This window comes from Scylla paramamosain, chromosome 25 (assembly GCF_035594125.1).
Source record: "Scylla paramamosain isolate STU-SP2022 chromosome 25, ASM3559412v1, whole genome shotgun sequence".
In the NCBI taxonomy this organism is placed as follows: Eukaryota; Metazoa; Arthropoda; class Malacostraca; order Decapoda; family Portunidae; genus Scylla; species Scylla paramamosain.
Window position 1 is genome coordinate 20,407,046 of NC_087175.1, and position 16,430 is coordinate 20,423,475.

A 16,430-nucleotide genomic window follows, 5' to 3' on the forward strand; every position below is an offset into this window, starting at 1 on the left:
AGGTAAATTTTTGTCAGTGGATACTCTTTTCTGATATCCCTTTTGAAACCATCTCCTCATAAAATACCGGCAAGTGTCCGCTTAGGTGTTCAATATTACTAAGGGAAATTAATTACATTCTTTCTCCACAGGCTGGGGTGGCAGAGAGAGAGAGAGAGAGAGACAGAGAGACAGTAAAGAAAAAGAAAGACAGACGGAGAAAAACCAGTAAGGCATCGCTTGATCGCTGGCGGCGGTGGTGGTATACGAGAGCTTCTAGGCACGGCGCAAGACAAGGACAGAGAGGAGGAGGAGGCAGCGAGACGAGACAGTGCAGGGTGTGCTCCGGGTGTCTCAGTAGTGTTGTCGCACCGACCGTTACCTTCCGATGGTGTTACGTGGACATTAAAGGACAGTGCACGTGAAGGAGCAGTGGTTTCTCTTCTCCTTGTGGGTGTGTTGTGAGGAGCGATGCCGAGTAGTGGCTATATTAGTGGTGGTGTGCGCTGTATGATGGTGGTGATGGGGGTTGGTGGTGGTAGGAGGAGTAGGAGTGGTGGTGGTGATGGTACTGTACTGTAGATTGTAGTAACAGTACATAATAGTAGTAGAAGTAATAGTAGTAGTAGTAGTAGTAATAATGCTGGTGGTAATAGTAGTAGTAACAGTAGTAGTATAGTATCTCTCTCTCTCTCTCTCTCTCTCTCTCTCTCTCTCTCTCTCTCTCTCTCTCTCTCTCTCTCTCTCTCTCTCTCTCTCTCTCTCTCTCTCTCTCTCTCTCTTTCCCTGTGAGTGAGTGTGTGTGTGTCCTTTAAAGAAGAACAGAAAATTTTCCAGTAAGGCCTTAGGATATTTGTTTCTCCATAAAAACAAGGGTAAGCAAGATCATGTGATGTGGTGTGGAGTGTGTGCATAAAAAGAAATCTGCTATAAGCTTTACTCACTGTAGACCCTCAAGTCCCACACCAGTACGATGGCAAGAAGGAAAGGTACGCTATGACTATTTGTCAGTCTTATGCGCGATTCACACCAGCCCGTCACCGTCACCACCGTTACCGTCCGTGACGCTTCGGAGGAGGTGAGCTCCATCACAGAGCGACTATGTTGTCATCCAGTCAATCATCAGTTCCTCACACTCACCAAAGCAAGATGGACCACAAGGATCTCCTCATCACTGCTGCTCGCTTACTGTTGGACGATTCGGAACCGGAAGACTGCAGAGTTAGGCCAGCAAGACGAAGGAGGAGATGGACAGTATGGGCACTCAACTACTGCTGGAGAGGCCGCTGCGAGGAGAGCACAAGATTCTTATGGAGGCATAGATAAGGGCTGAGAGAAACAGCTTCCATGGAGCCTACCGCATGACCCCAGCCACTTTTCAGGAGCTAGTGTAACTAGTTGGTCCTCACTGCACGTGCTCGAATGCTGTGTGTTTACCACAGGATCAGCTGCACTGAGAGTGCATGGTGTGTGGTGTTGCCGCGTTTCTAGATTGTTCGAACAATAACCTTCATTTCATACTAGGAAAATATATTTAAACATGTATTATAATAATATGATATTATTTCTTTATCTATGTACAAATACCAATATTTCACATTTTCATGATATCAAGGATATCCAACACCATCGGTAATTGTCAAGACAGCCATCAACGCAGAGGGTCAGGTTCCAATCTAGCTCACCGTTTGTGACGTCACGGACGGTGGTTTTTTTTTTTTTTTTTTTTTTTTTTTTTTTATGTAGGAAGGATACTGGCCAAGGGCAACAAAAATCTAATAAAAAAAAATGCCCACTGAAATGCCAGTCCCTAAAAGGGTCAAAGCAGTGGTCAAAAATTGGTGGATAAGTGTCTTGAAACCTCCCTCTTGAAGGAATTCAAGTCATAGGAAGGTGGAAATACAGAAGCAGGCAAGGAATTCCAGAGTTTACCAGAGAAAGGGATGAATGATTGAGAATACTGGTTAACTCTTGCGTTAGAGAGGTGGACAGAATAGGAGTGAGAGAAAGATGAAAGTCTTGTGCAGCGAGGCCGCGGAAGGAGGGGAGGCATGCAGTTAGCAAGATCAGAAGAGCAGTTAGCATGAAAATAGCGGTAGAAGACAGCTAGAGATGCAACATTGCGGCGGTGAGAGAGAGGCTGAAGACAGTCAGTTAGAGGAGAGGAGTTGATGAGACGAAAAGCTTTTGATTCCACCCTGTCTAGAACAGCAGTATGAGTGGAACCCCCCCAGACATGTGAAGCATACTCCATACATGGACGGATAAGGCCCTTGTACAGAGTTAGCAGCTGGGGGGGTGAGAAAAACTGGCGGAGACGTCTCAGAACACCTAACTTCATAGAAGCTGTTTTAGCTAGAGATGAGATGTGAAGTTTCCAGTTCAGATTATAAGTAAAGGACAGACCAAGGATGTTCAGTGTAGAAGAGGGGGATAGTTGAGTGTCATTGAAGAAGAGGGGATAGTTGTCTGGAAGATTGTGTCGAGTTGATAGATGGAGGAATTGAGTTTTTGAGGCATTGAACAATACCAAGTTTGCTCTGCCCCAATCAGAAATTTTAGAAAGATCAGAAGTCAGGCGTTCTGTGGCTTCCCTGCGTGATATGTTTACCTCCTGAAGGGTTGGACGTCTATGAAAAGACGTGGAAAAGTGCAGGGTGGTATCATCAGCATAGGAGTGGATAGGACAAGAAGTTTGGTTTAGAAGATCATTAATGAATAATAAGAAGAGAGTGGGTGACAGGACAGAACCCTGAGGAACACCACTGTTAATAGATTTAGGAGAAGAACAGTGACCGTCTACCACAGCAGCAATAGAACGGTCAGAAAGGAAACTTGAGATGAAGTTACAGAGAGAAGGATAGAAACCGTAGGAGGGTAGTTTGGAAATCAAAGCTTTGTGCCAGACTCTATCAAAGGCTTTTGATATGTCCAAGGCAACAGCAAAAGTTTCACCAAAGTCTCTAAAAGAGGATGACCAAGACTCAGTAAGGAAAGCCAGAAGATCACCAGTAGAGCGGCCTTGACGGAACCCATACTGGCGATCAGATAGAAGGTTGTGAAGTGATAGATGTTTAAGAATCTTCCTGTTGAGGATAGATTCAAAAACTTTAGATAAGCAGGAAATTAAAGCAATAGGACGGTAGTTTGAGGGATTAGAGCGGTCACCCTTTTTAGGAACAGGTTGAATGTAGGCAAACTTCCAGCAAGAAGGAAAGGTAGATGTTGACAGACAGAGCTGAAAGAGTTTGACTAGGCAAGGTGCAAGCACGGAGGCACAGTTTCGGAGAACAATAGGAGGGACCCCATCAGGTCCATAAGCCTTCTGAGGGTTTAGGCCAGCGAGGGCATGGAAAACATCATTACGAAGAATTTTAATACGAGGCATGAAGTAGTCAGAGGGTGGAGGAGAGGGAGGAACAAGCCCAGAATCGTCCAAGGTAGAGTTTTTAGCAAAGGTTTGAGCAAAGAGTTCAGCTTTAGAAATAGATGTGATAGCAGTGGTGCCATCTGGTTGAAGTAGAGGAGGGAAAGAAGAAGAAGCAAAGTTATTGGAGATATTTTTGGCTAGATGCCAGAAATCACGAGGGGAGTTAGATCTTGAAAGGTTTTGACATTTTCTGTTAATGAAGGAGTTTTTGGCTAGTTGGAGAACAGACTTGGCATGGTTCCGGGCAGAAATATAAAGTGCATGAGATTCTGGTGAAGGAAGGCTTAAGTACCTTTTGTGGGCCACCTCTCTATCATGTATAGCACGAGAACAAGCTGTGTTAAACCAAGGTTTAGAAGGTTTAGGACGAGAAAAAGAGTGAGGAATGTACGCCTCCATGCCAGACACTATCACCTCTGTTATGCGCTCAGCACACAAAGACGGGTCTCTGACACGGAAGCAGTAGTCATTCCAAGGAAAATCAGAAAAATACCGCCTCAGGTCCCCCCAACTAGCAGAGGCAAAACGCCAGAGGCACCTTCGCTTAGGGGGATCCTGAGGAGGGATTGGAGTGATAGGACAAGATAAAGATATGAGATTGTGATCGGAGGAGCCCAACGGAGAAGAAAGGGTGACAGCATAAGCAGAAGGATTAGAGGTCAGGAAAAGGTCAAGAATGTTGGGCGTATCTCCAAGACGGTCAGGAATACGAGTAGGGTGTTGCACCAATTGCTCTAGGTCATGGAGGATAGCAAAGTTGTAGGCTAGTTCACCAGGATGGTCAGTGAAGGGAGAGGAAAGCCAAAGCTGGTGGTGAACATTGAAGTCTCCAAGAATGGAGATCTCTGCAAAAGGGAAGAGGGTCAGAATGTGCTCCACTTTGGAAGTTAAGTAGTCAAAGAATTTCTTATAGTCAGAGGAGTTAGGAGAGAGGTATACAGCACAGATAAATTTAGTATGAGAATGACTCTGTAGTCGTAGCCAGATGGTGGAAAACTCGGAAGATTCAAGAGCGTGGGCACGAGAGCAGGTTAAGTCATTGCGCACATAAACGCAGCATCCAGCTTTGGATCGAAAATGAGGATAGAGAAAGTAGGAGGGAACAGAAAAGGGGCTACTGTCAGTTGCCTCAGACACCTGAGTTTCAGTGAGGAAAAGAAGATGAGGTTTAGAAGAGGAGAGGTGGTGTTCTACAGATTGAAAATTAGATCTTAGACCGCGAATGTTGCAGAAGTTAATGAAGAAAAAGTTGAGGGGGGTGTCAAGACACTTAGGGTCGTCGACGGAAAGGCAGTCCGACCTGGGGACATTTATGGTCCCCTCCCCAGATGGGGACTCCGAGGCTGGTGTAGGAGTCGCCATGATTTTAAAATTTTTGGAGTGAAGGGTGTGTGTGTTATTAGGTGCTTGTAGTTTTGTGTGGAGGAAGAGAGTTGTCTTTAGAGGGCAGGCTGTGACTACCCCCTTGTGTTGTGAGACACAAAGGGAAACGTTCAGTGAGGTCACAGCTGGGTTTAATGATAAGTTCACAGCACCCCCTGAACAGTGCTTTAGACCTCACTGGGAGTAATTATCGTTTCGGCAGGTGTCTACTGCCTCCTCCTATAAATTGGGTTGGGGTGACGGCGACGGGCTGGTGTGAACCGCGCCTCGCACAACGCTCAATGCAAGACAAGACTGACACCACTATTCTGACACGCTCTGCTCTCTCACCATGAGTGTTTTCAAAGGCCACAAATATCGGCTGGATTCCTTAGAGTTTTTCTCCTGTTAATAATGTAAAAATCTTGTTGATATATCACTAGAATCATAAAAACGCCCTTAAAAACCCGTGTCACTTCGACTGGAGCATTTTGAAAGTAGTGGAAGTGCGGTGCAGAAGTTTCAGAACATGAGCCTTTGTCCCGTATTCTTAATTAAACGCTTTGTTCCTTCATCAGGATTATTTTCAAAATCCACAGAGGCAGTTGTCAGGTTCTCGTGTATGTTTTTTTTTTCTTTCATTAATGATGCAGAATTCTTGTTAAATTATTACTCGAGTCATGAAAATACCCTTGAAAATTATAGTAACTCGTTCGAACCTGCTAAAGCTGTCGAGATGAATCACCGAGACGATTATGAATATGACCCTTATCGTCTGTACTATCACCTTCAGTTCCTCGGTAATAATTTCATTTTATTCTGAAAGCCACTAAGGGATTAATTAATTACAGTAAAACCTTCTTAATACATCTAAACATTTAAGAAAAATTTGCTTTACATCACCAACTCCATTCCTGGTTCACCTTACCAAATTACGTACCGCAGCTTTTGTGGGGATTATGATCAGCTTTCGAGTGACTTATCACTTCACAAACCATTACTATTATCATTCCCTTACTCTGGGCAGGTAACAACGTCCAGTTTGTTTTCTTTGTTCACGGTGATGAGTTAAGCCAGGCTATGTTGTGCCGGAACATGCTGGTGGATTACCTAAGAAGCACCTTCTGATCTAGATGCAACTGTACGAGAGGGGAGGGGTCAGTTGAGGCTAGAAAGCATGTGGCGAGGGATCAGGTGAGACTAGAAAGTAGGTGGCGAAGGGTCAGGTGAGGTTAGAAAGCAGGTAGCGAGGGGTCCGGTCATTTCGTGCTTCATTCCAGCTCCTATCTCCATATTGAACAGTTCAGCACCTGCATCAGTCTCCATCTGTGTGATATACAGCTTCGGTAAGTTCCCTGCAATATCAAAATTGCGTTTATTATTTAAGTATTTGCATGAGTTATCATATCTTGTGTGATGCATAATAATAAGTGTCTATAGTCCTTAAAATGTACAGAAATGATTGGTTGACTTCTCATTGGTGATGCAGAATCCTCGCTAAACTATCAATAGAACCATGAAAACACTCTTGAACAAAACATCAGTAACTTCTGAAATCCTTATTGAACACAAAGTTTAAGAATACGGGCATTCATTACATAGACACACCACATATCACAGAGCAGACTCCTTAAATTTGGGCTTTATAGATTCGAAGGGAAACTATTTATATTTCAGCACAGAAATTTCTTGAAAACTAGAAAATTCCTACAAAGTGAACATTTACGTACGGACCCAAGGGCGTGCGCTTCAACATTTTTCCTTAATTCATACGAGTATATGCGTTTGCCTGGAAAGACGTTTAGCTGTGGCTCCGAAACTAACCACAGGATATTCTCGGAAATACTCTCTTTGTGATTCCCACACGAAGTTAACTGCAAATTTTAAGAATCCTAACACAAACTTTGCCTAAACCAGTCCAGCGTGTTTAAGAGTAATTTGGCATCTACTCTTCCAGACTTCGGAAATGTGCTGCTTCTTCCGTGCACCCATCCTTGGCACTCCCAGACACCACACTCACCTTTCCCCATCACACTGCACTGTCCACAACCTATCATACTCCAGAGAAAGTTTATTGTTGTTTGAGGTTTAGCGGTTGTTTGGTTGTTATAGTTCTTAATAACGTTCCATACTTTTAAATGCGTTGTTCTTTTATCATGTCTATTTTAAAAGACCACAGGGATTGTTAGTTAGATTCCAAAAAAAATATTTCTTACTGCGCAATGATGCAGAATGCTTATTAGGCTATCAGAAGAATGGTAGACACCCTTGAAAACACCATTTTTTCCCCAAGCACTACACTGGCATCTCATCACACCTCTAACGTCCACTACCTATTGTACTCCCAGGCATCACGCTCGCACCTTCACATTACGGTTACAATGCTCACTACACTTATCTTCCCATCACACCTGCAGTGTCTACTACTTATTAAATTTCCCGAAACAAAGCAAGAATGATCACTAAATTGTGGGAGTTTTGAAATTTCACTAGTTCTCTTCAGTCATTTCCGTCAAGCACTCAAACAAATGCTCTACATGTGTCAATATTCCGATGATGGTGAGATGAAGGTGCAACTCTCCCATTTATTGGTCTAAAGTTTAAGAATGCCACGCTGGTATTCTCTCCTGATTGGCTTAACTCGCGAAATTAACTGAGTTGCCAAGGTTTATAATTTGCTGTTGTTTGGCGTTTGTTTGATTCAGGAATGATAGGTCATATTCCCAGAATGTTTTACCTATTAATAATACAGAATCCTCGTTGGTTAGACTATCACAAAAATCGTACAGACACCTTTGACAATATCAGTTACATCCACTACAGCTTGTTAAATGTAATCGAAATAAGACACCTGAACTTATGATAATACATGACGAATCATCATCGCCACCACTACCTCTAGATATAAGCCGGGATAGGTTCACCGGGAGGACTTGTAATTGTTATATGTTCATTACGAAGTGTTTATTGATTTTCATGGAAGGAATGGTGTGATGGAGTTAGTTACTGATAAACGAGTTAGTTAGTTCCGCTAAACGAGACACCGAATCCAGGAATCCACGGGCGTGGATTAAAAAAAAAAAAAAAAGTAATAATAATAATAATAATAATAATAATAATAATAATAATAATATTAAATGAAATAACAAATACGAAGGAACGATTTTTTAAAACTATTTTAACTTAAATGAGAAAAAGATTAAAGAAAATATTTATTTATTTTTTTTTATTTTTATTTTTTTTCCTGTTGTAGTCTAAAAAGATAGAACGAAACCTCACTAAACTGTTCCATGCAGTTCAGCTTCACAAACCACTGCGAGCTAGCCGGCCGCAGCCAGTCGCCACCCTGCCAGCTGATGGGGCAGGTTAGTATTGTGTCCGTATTCACGTTAATATCAGGTTTAGAGACAACTTTATCGTGTTTCCTGGAAGAGGTTAGTTGTGGAGATGGGTAAGTAGAGGACGTGTATGTGGGTTAACGCCCAGAGGTGGAGCAGGCGCACAGAGGCGTGAAGTGGAGTAGAAGTAAATGAGGGAGGGCGGTGTTAGTGACCTTCGCAGTCCCAGGTGTAGAGGGACGAAGCTTCTTGGTTGGAGGTTTTTAGTTTTGTAAAGCGTGGCCAGGACAGAAGCATGGATATTAGTTCCACTTGCAGAGCAGTTAACTCAACTTCGATATGTGGAGTGCCCTGGGGAACGAAGACATTCCCGAGAGATATCGGTAACATCATTCATAACACATTATATATGTGATCACACGATTCCTTACCAGATGCGTAATTTTCGCCGGGCTGGGGTAATATATAGCTCCTCAATTTTTTTTTTCATTTTATCTATTTTCTTGCTTTATTACAAAATTCTATAACGTAGTCATTATTAGAGTCGCGTGGACGAAATATAACAGAAAAAATAACAAATAAATGTGCTCAAGCTAGTGTTTAAAAAAAGAGAATGAAAATGCATGGGAACCTTGCAAGGGACACCGCTGCACAGCAGGTCAGCAGCTTAATGCAGCCGCGCAGCGTGGAAGCCGCGAGTTGTCCAGTGTCATGTGCAAACTTTCATCGGATCCACTTTGTCTGTGCTCCAAGAAGTAACACCCTTTGGCTCTGTGGGCTTTCACATGATACAGTGTGTTGGCATCCAAGTTTTCTACGATAGGAATGTAACATGGAGGTGACCAATGAACGTATAAGAATATAAGCTTAATGTAGCAATCACTCAAGGGCTACGGAATAGTGCTGTGAGGGCAGGGGGCGCTGGTAGTGATGGTGGTGACGCTCTCCTAATAGTGCTCAGTGCATATTCCTGGCGGTGGTGGTGGTGTGATTACATTGTTTTGGCAGGGGCGCTGGGGAAGGAGGGATTGGTGTTACATTGTTTTAGTCAGCACTGGCCAGTCTTGCCACACACACTCCTAATAGCGATCAGTGTTTGCATATTCCCGGCAGCTTCTTCCTCCATCAAGCAGCACCAGAGAGACACAGCTACTTAAGGTGAGTACAGTGGCGGCCTCCTCCTGTCAGCCTTACCGCCCTCACCGTAACACACTCCTCCCGCGGACTTCCTGTCAGTTTATTCGTTATTTGGGTGTTTTTGAGGTTATTTATTATTTATTTAGGGTTTCCTCGCATCTGAGTCTGAAAATTTAGCTAAATATTGAAGGGAAATCTATGTAAACAAACAGATAGAGGTAGGGCGTTCTTATTTTGAGCTTTTATCTGCTTCATCTCTTATTTATTGTAAGCCTAACACGTCACAAAGTGGAGCCACATGACTAGGCTTTCATATCCGCTAGCTAGATATATCCGCCATTGCCTCATTTAGTTACGATGGGAGAATAACAGGCAAAATAGCGGCCGTTCTCTCTACTGCCAAGGGCCGCATAGTCATGGCTGGCTACCTGTTTCAACCTGTTGGTTCCAGTATTTTTTTGGTAATTTTCTTAACTTCTTTATTCTGCTCGCATAGCATGTTTTTATGGTTTATAAAAATAATTATTTGCTTTACAAGTGTTTTCGTTGCTTGTGTTGAGATGTTTTCAATTTTGTGTTGCTTTACGAAAATGTGGGGTGTTTTTTTGGCAGTATTTTGACAAACATGTTTTTTTATTTCACGCTCTAATTACGTCTTTTGTGTTTCTAAAAATCGCTTATGATTTTTAAAGTGTTTTTTCGTTCCTGTTGAGAGAAATAAGTGGACTTTAAAAATGGTTTATGGTCCTGTTAAAAGTTGTGATTACAACACTTTTTGTGTTATTGTCTCTCTATTTCAGCTTGTAACTAACTTTTCATTGCTTGAAAAAATAGTTCGTATGTTTTAAAGTGTTTTATCTTGTTGTTGAGTCAAAATGGGTGGACTTTTCAGTGGTTTTTAATCGTGTTTAGGTTCCAACACTTGTTTTTTACACAATTTCGGTTTTATTTGTTTACTTCTTGTTCCAGGTAACTTTTGATGGTGTAAGATGATAGTTCAGATTTTTTAAAATTTTTTACGTTCCTGAAAATTCATATGTTGTGGACTTTTCAATGATTTAAATGGTGCCGAATATTTCAACCTTTTTTCCATATTTCATTTGGATATTTTTTAAATATTACTGAAGCTGGAGCTGTTATAATATTGTGGATATTAGTTAAAGTATTTGTCAAGTCAGAATATATAAGGCATTCCAGCCTAGCTTCATTTTTTCGAGGGATCAATTTCAAAATGAAATCCGTTACGGTACGTAAATTAGCCGTGACGTCACGGCCGCCATCATGGACTCGGGATCTTGATCGGCTCCGCTGTCTCCTCGGTAATATTTATCGTACTTTGCAGTGTTTTCCTGGTGTTTCCACGTGTTTCTAAACTCAGACGTGTAGATAAGAGTAGAATGAGTAAGAAAATAAGAGAAATAGAGGAGGAAGAGAAAGGGAGAAGGAATAGAGGAGGTGATAAAACAGGAAAATGCAAAGAAAACAATATTTAGGTTAATTTTTCCTGCTGCCCTATCTATCTATCTTTGTAGTATTTGTCTTCCGTGCCAGTGCTTTCAGTGTATTTGGTGTGTTTAGGGGGTGTTGGAGTGTGTCTGGAGGTGTTTAGGGGGTGTGCGGTTATTCGGAAAGTGGCAGTTTCGCATAATATTTGGAATAATTACATATGTACGATAATTTTACCAGAAGTACAATAATTTCAACTTGTGTAGTACGATAATATGGCCAAAACAATCTGGCAACGCTGTGTAGCATCCTTGGAGGTGACAGAGTGAACCAGCCCAGTGTGTGTTGGGTGTTCTAGTTCGGCTGAGTGCATTAGTAGCGGTTTGGGCCAGGTTTTTAAGTTTATTTGCACAGCCATAAGGGTTTTAGAAATACAGCAAGCACCGCAGGGCACGAGGCAAAAAAAAAAAAAAAATAATAATAATAATAATAAATAAATAAATAAAATACAATAAAATAAAAAGTTGTCTGTTCCTGGTGGTGGGAGTCTAGAGGAGCCTCAGCTGAGGACGGAAACTTTTCTATTGCCATCCTTGTCCCACCCCTACAAAAAAAAAAAAAAAGGGATAAAGTTGAGTGGAAGAGAGAAAGATGTTAATAGTGACCCGGCATGAAAGTGGGTTTGGGCTTCCCTAGTTTGGAGGTTATAACGTTTGGTTAGTGTTAGTATTGTAAAGCATGGACAAGACATGGCTGTTAGTTGGGCTTGTGACGGTTGGAGTATCGAGGGGAGTAGAACATTTCTTATTTTAAATGTGACCGTCATTATTTCATTGAAATACTTAATGTATTTTTGACCACAGATTACATTAGTGATTGAGTGTACTTGTATAGCAGAGTAGCATGTTGTTTACCATTGTTCATGCCCTGGGTAATGTTCATTAGGGTAATTAATTATTTTGTTATTAGTGTTTGTTAGTATAATTTTGTAGATATTGGGTAGCAGAATGTGGCTGTGCCCTAAACAATAACTATATATATATATATATATATTAGGTATATATATATATATATATATATATATATATATATATATATATATATATATATATATATATATATATATATATATACCTACATATTTATTTATTTAGAAGCAACCAATTTTTTTTTTCTTTTCTTTTCTCTCTCTCAAGGGGGTAGGGTGGATTTCATTGCAGCACAGGTACTTCTCCCAGTGGTTAGTTTGTGAATGTTACAGTACACCATGCTACTCCACTCTGCCATTAAACATCTTGGTGGTGTTGCAGGGTTGTAGGGGCATAACTCTGCAGCATACATCTTTGAGGTTGTAGTGTGAAAAGAGACAAACCTGTCTTGTCTGCCCAGCCTAGCATTCAAGTCCAGGACCTCTCAGGGTGAGGTGAGTATACTAGCCACTACTCCAATTGTGAGTGGAGTTGTTTGTGGAGATGGGACAGTCAGACCAAGAATATCTTGTCACAAAATTCTACAGATAACTAAGCATGCTGCACACTTGAAAACCTTATATTTTAGAATCTATACATATCAGCTTCTAAGTGCAAAGTCAATTGGAAGCTTTAAGAGATGAAAGTAATGGTTAGGGTTGATAAGAGATGTATGTTTTATACAGGGACTGTCACTTGCATGCCTATGAGTACCAGTTTCTTGCCGCTTCCCTTATGCTCTTCTTATTTTTCATATTGATGGTTAGGACAGTCAGGACCAAGCAGAATCCACTCAAGCCTTGATGACCTTGGCTTAGTTGGTCAACGTGTTAGACTCGCTGACCTTGAGTTTCTTGTGAGGCTTCAGTTCCAAGAACAACCTCTTGTGGTGAATTTATTCTACTTTCATATCAGTTTCTCCAAAAGTGAATGTAGATGTGAATAGATTGAAACTTTCTATTTCTAGAAAATATGCATGTTGTGGAAATATTGTCAGAAGTGGAGTAACCTGCTACACTTCCATTGTATGTCATGTTTTCCATCATGGGTAAGCAGCTTCATTTCAATTACTGCACTATCGCCTATGATAAGTAAACATACAGAAACACATAGAAGTCAATTAACCTACACTTAATTCTATTCTATTGTGATTTATGTTTTCCACCAGTCTTGAGTCTCATGATCTTGGACTCAGTGTTGTCAGGTTTTGTTAGGAGAATGGTAGCTGACCAGAAGACTTGAGATTGATGAAAAGGCTGAAGACCGTGACAAAGCTTGTGCCATACTGAGTCTCTTGACTCTACCACTCAAAACACGTAATACCACTCAAAGCACGTAATACATAGGACCTGACTCATGAGTTTATTTGTATTTTAAATATTATTTGTATTATTTTCCAATATTTCACTTTGGAAGTCTGGAAAAAGTTGTAGCATCCTGCTGTATTACATAGCATAGTCTTGTGCCAAGTCTGAGAGATTACTGTACTGTTATTCCAGATTTCATTGCAGTCATGTTTATCTGCCAACATTCAAGACAGCACAAAGAATGTGAACCAGTGGAAGTATCACATTCTCCTTTTGGAGCAATGTGGAAACACTGTAAAATTTAGCCATCAACAGGTAATCACCATGGTCTTGTGCATTTTGATTGACCTTGACTGTCATGTCACCACAGGTGCACTATAGAAGCCTTCAAGGTGTCACATGTCCCACATGTCCATGTTGTACCACAAAATTATTCATGAGTGTATATAATTTGTGTAGGATTCATTAATGATGGATGGGTTGATTTTCCTTACAGCAGATGGATGGCTCACACAAAATATATTATGTTAGTGTTTATTTATTTATTTATTTATATTTTTTTCAATTAATTAATTAATTAATTAATTATTTATTTATTAATTATATTTTTTCTTTTCTAATGCCTTCATAATTTTAAACACTGAGAAATCAGTGTTGAACATTAAGAGCAATATTTCTTTTGGCCAAATGCATAGAAATACCACTAAGGAGCAGTTGCTATTATTAAGCTTGTGAGAGAACAGAGCAGCAGATGGAAATAGAACTTGTGACGGAACACTCGGTTACAGTTGTCTTAGGTATTGATATTACCAGGTTCAGTGAATAACAGTTAATATATACACTAATGAACTTAAGTATTAATCTCAAAAAGACCAAGAACTTGGGTCATCATTATTGGGAGTACTTGTCTGATGATGTGTTTGTCTACATAATTTTAATGGAATATGACATTTTGGTTTGATGAATTAATTTATCAATGTAAAAACCTCATACTTTTAATATTTTCTCTATACCTATAGTGAAGAAATATCAGAAATGCCTTGTGACAAGAACCTCCTGCGGTATTTTCATGAGAAAGCACTTTCATGAAATGCAGAAACTGAAAAGTCTCCATTTGCATAAAGTGATGTGCCAGTCAGGTGATGCAGCAGTAGTGCTTCAGATCATAAAAGTTTTTCAGTGCTGACAGTAACGTTTCATGTGATGGTGTCTGTAACTGATGCAATAGCAGCACTTCAAGTGCCGCTAATAAGGTGTCTACCAGTCGCAACTACATGTTATGTTTGCTCATATAAAAAGACTTTCATTTTCTGTAAATTATATCATGATAAATTACAAAGATTTTGAACTTTCTACACTGGCTGTGAAAATGACAATGTTGCCCAGTGTATGGTGTCTTCTGTGTGGGCAGTACACGGTGTGGGAGTATGAGATCCTGGCTGACATTTGTGCTGTCCAGTGTACAAGACTTCTATATGCCTTGCATCTCTCTTTAGCTTCTCCTTATGACACTTTTTGGAGTATTTCCTCAGTTCAGCAACGGTTTACCTTTTCACTCAAGTGGTGTTCAACACCTGCATTGTGGACACCTCTTTCCTTATTTTTTACTCAGCATGGGTTTTATAGATTGATTGCTTTTGTTACAAGTATTCATAATACAATAAAATGCAGTAGTTTTGAAAGTAAGGCAGTCATGCCCTTTTTGGAGCATGATGGCAACATTGTGGAAATCGATCTGAAGGCTGGATAAAGTGGCTGTGAGACCCTTTCAGGCACAGAGGTCTGGCAGGGTGCTCTCTATAAGCATGTTACCAGTCAGTTGAAGGTAATCACCAAGACCTGAAAAATAGTTTTGCTTAGCCTTGACAGTAAAATGGCAATACAATAGTATGTCTGGAGTAGTTAGTTATTATGTTGTATCGCACCAGCATTAATTTCACTGACGCACCTTGGATCATGAAGTTTACTGAAGTCAGGTCTAGAGGAACCAACTCGTCTAACAAGCCAATTGGTTTTGTTATCTTTTATCATAACATGTGAGTTGAAAGTTTCTGCAAGTTTTCTAATATTTATATATATATATGTATTTCTGTAATATCCTTGTTTCCCATTCATACACGTTTATATTACAAGGTTAATCTTAAAGAAATTCTAATTCAGATTTGCACTTTATTCACCATTGTTACAGTAACAAGAGCCAGCACTGGCTCTTGGTGATGCAGTGGAATTTTGTGATTGTAGGAATTATAGTGTATATAAATGATCAGATGATAGAAAACATCCATGGTAATTACAGTTAGTTTTCATGGTAATTACAATTGTTAATTGTGCTTTTATTTTTACAGTTAATTGTGCTTTTATTATTGCAAATCTTTTACTCAAGACTTACAACCTGCCAGGAAATCTTGGGCTCAATGCAATGCTGTGACTCAGAGCCAGAACTGTTCCTGACATGTAGTATGTGCAGGGAAAGTTTGTATAGCACTGGGAAAATTCTTTACTGTGCTTGTGTCCCCTTAGTGAACCTCTGCAGTGCGGTGATAGTTATTTATTTATTATTATTTTTTTATTATTATTATTTATTTATTTATTTTTTTTTTTTTTTTTGTTCCTTTGGTCTAATTCTTGTAGTTGTTGAGAATCCTTTAGCTGAAATTCCAAAATCCAAGTTTTTTTTTTGAATGGTGACATGACACGTTACAAATGGAAAACTCCACAAAATGGTAGGAAGGTTACTTACACACACACACACACACACATCAGTGTGCCTGAAAATCCAAAGGTACAATGCTCAATTTACTGCAATTTACATTTTATTAAGAAGTGATAAATTGTCACATATGACAACCCACATAAAGGAACTGCCGCGTGTAAGCCTGGTGGCTTCTTGCAGCTTCCCTTATTTATCAGGTTCTTGTGTTCTTATGCCCTGAGGATTTTAATCAATGACAGTTTCAGGCACAGTGGTGGGAGATGTCTCTCCTGTACTCACCTGGCTGTTTCCCTCTTGCTGCAATCTTTTCATTTCATGGCTCACATTTATTTCTCTTCACATTTTAATAGGACCTGGCAAGCTTAATAAAGAAAGGAGTGTTGTGATGGCATTTGTTTGAGGGGCTCATTAATTGTGAGACTGGAAGGAAGACAAGAAGATCAGAGGTAGATGTCACATAGGTGACTAAGGCTGCACCAGTGCTGCTAACAGCTGTCACTCTGTCACTGATCACTTGACTGACTAGATGGGTCATTATATAGTAAGTGATCACTTGACTGCCTAGATGGGTCAGTCATCATGAAGAATTAACAAAATCTCTTCTGTCACTCTGTAATCCTATTGCATCAGAATTAATGTGATATAGTAAATTTATTATAATAGGTTTCATCCTATGCAGGGTGTTGCATTAGTTATGCCGCTTCAGGATAATTCATGAATTAAGAATTTTTATTTTTGTTTCAGTAAAAA

At 40.2% G+C, this 16,430-nt stretch overlaps 1 protein-coding gene and 1 long non-coding RNA gene across 10 annotated transcripts in view; both read left to right on the forward strand.

Moving 5' to 3' along the window:
- Nucleotides 1–406, forward strand: part of LOC135113337 (cell adhesion molecule DSCAML1-like) — a 310,112-nt gene extending 309,706 nt beyond the window's left edge. For all 5 annotated transcript variants that reach the window (XM_064028581.1, XM_064028578.1, XM_064028577.1 and 2 more), the window contains one exon: nt 132–406. The gene's annotated coding sequence lies outside the window, so the exon portion shown is untranslated. The remainder of the gene's footprint in view (nt 1–131) is intronic.
- Nucleotides 407–5,976: 5,570 nt separating this feature from the next.
- Nucleotides 5,977–15,128, forward strand: LOC135113338 (uncharacterized). Of its 5 annotated transcripts, none has more exons than XR_010274803.1 (3): nt 5,977–6,117; nt 12,003–12,115; nt 13,160–15,128. It is a non-coding gene; the product is annotated as an uncharacterized LOC135113338 (long non-coding RNA). The 5 variants fall into 5 exon arrangements; XR_010274799.1 differs by lacking the exon at nt 5,977–6,117 and adding an exon at nt 8,067–8,136; XR_010274801.1 differs by lacking the exon at nt 5,977–6,117 and adding an exon at nt 8,115–8,222.
- The last annotated feature ends 1,302 nt before the right edge of the window (nt 15,129–16,430 follow it).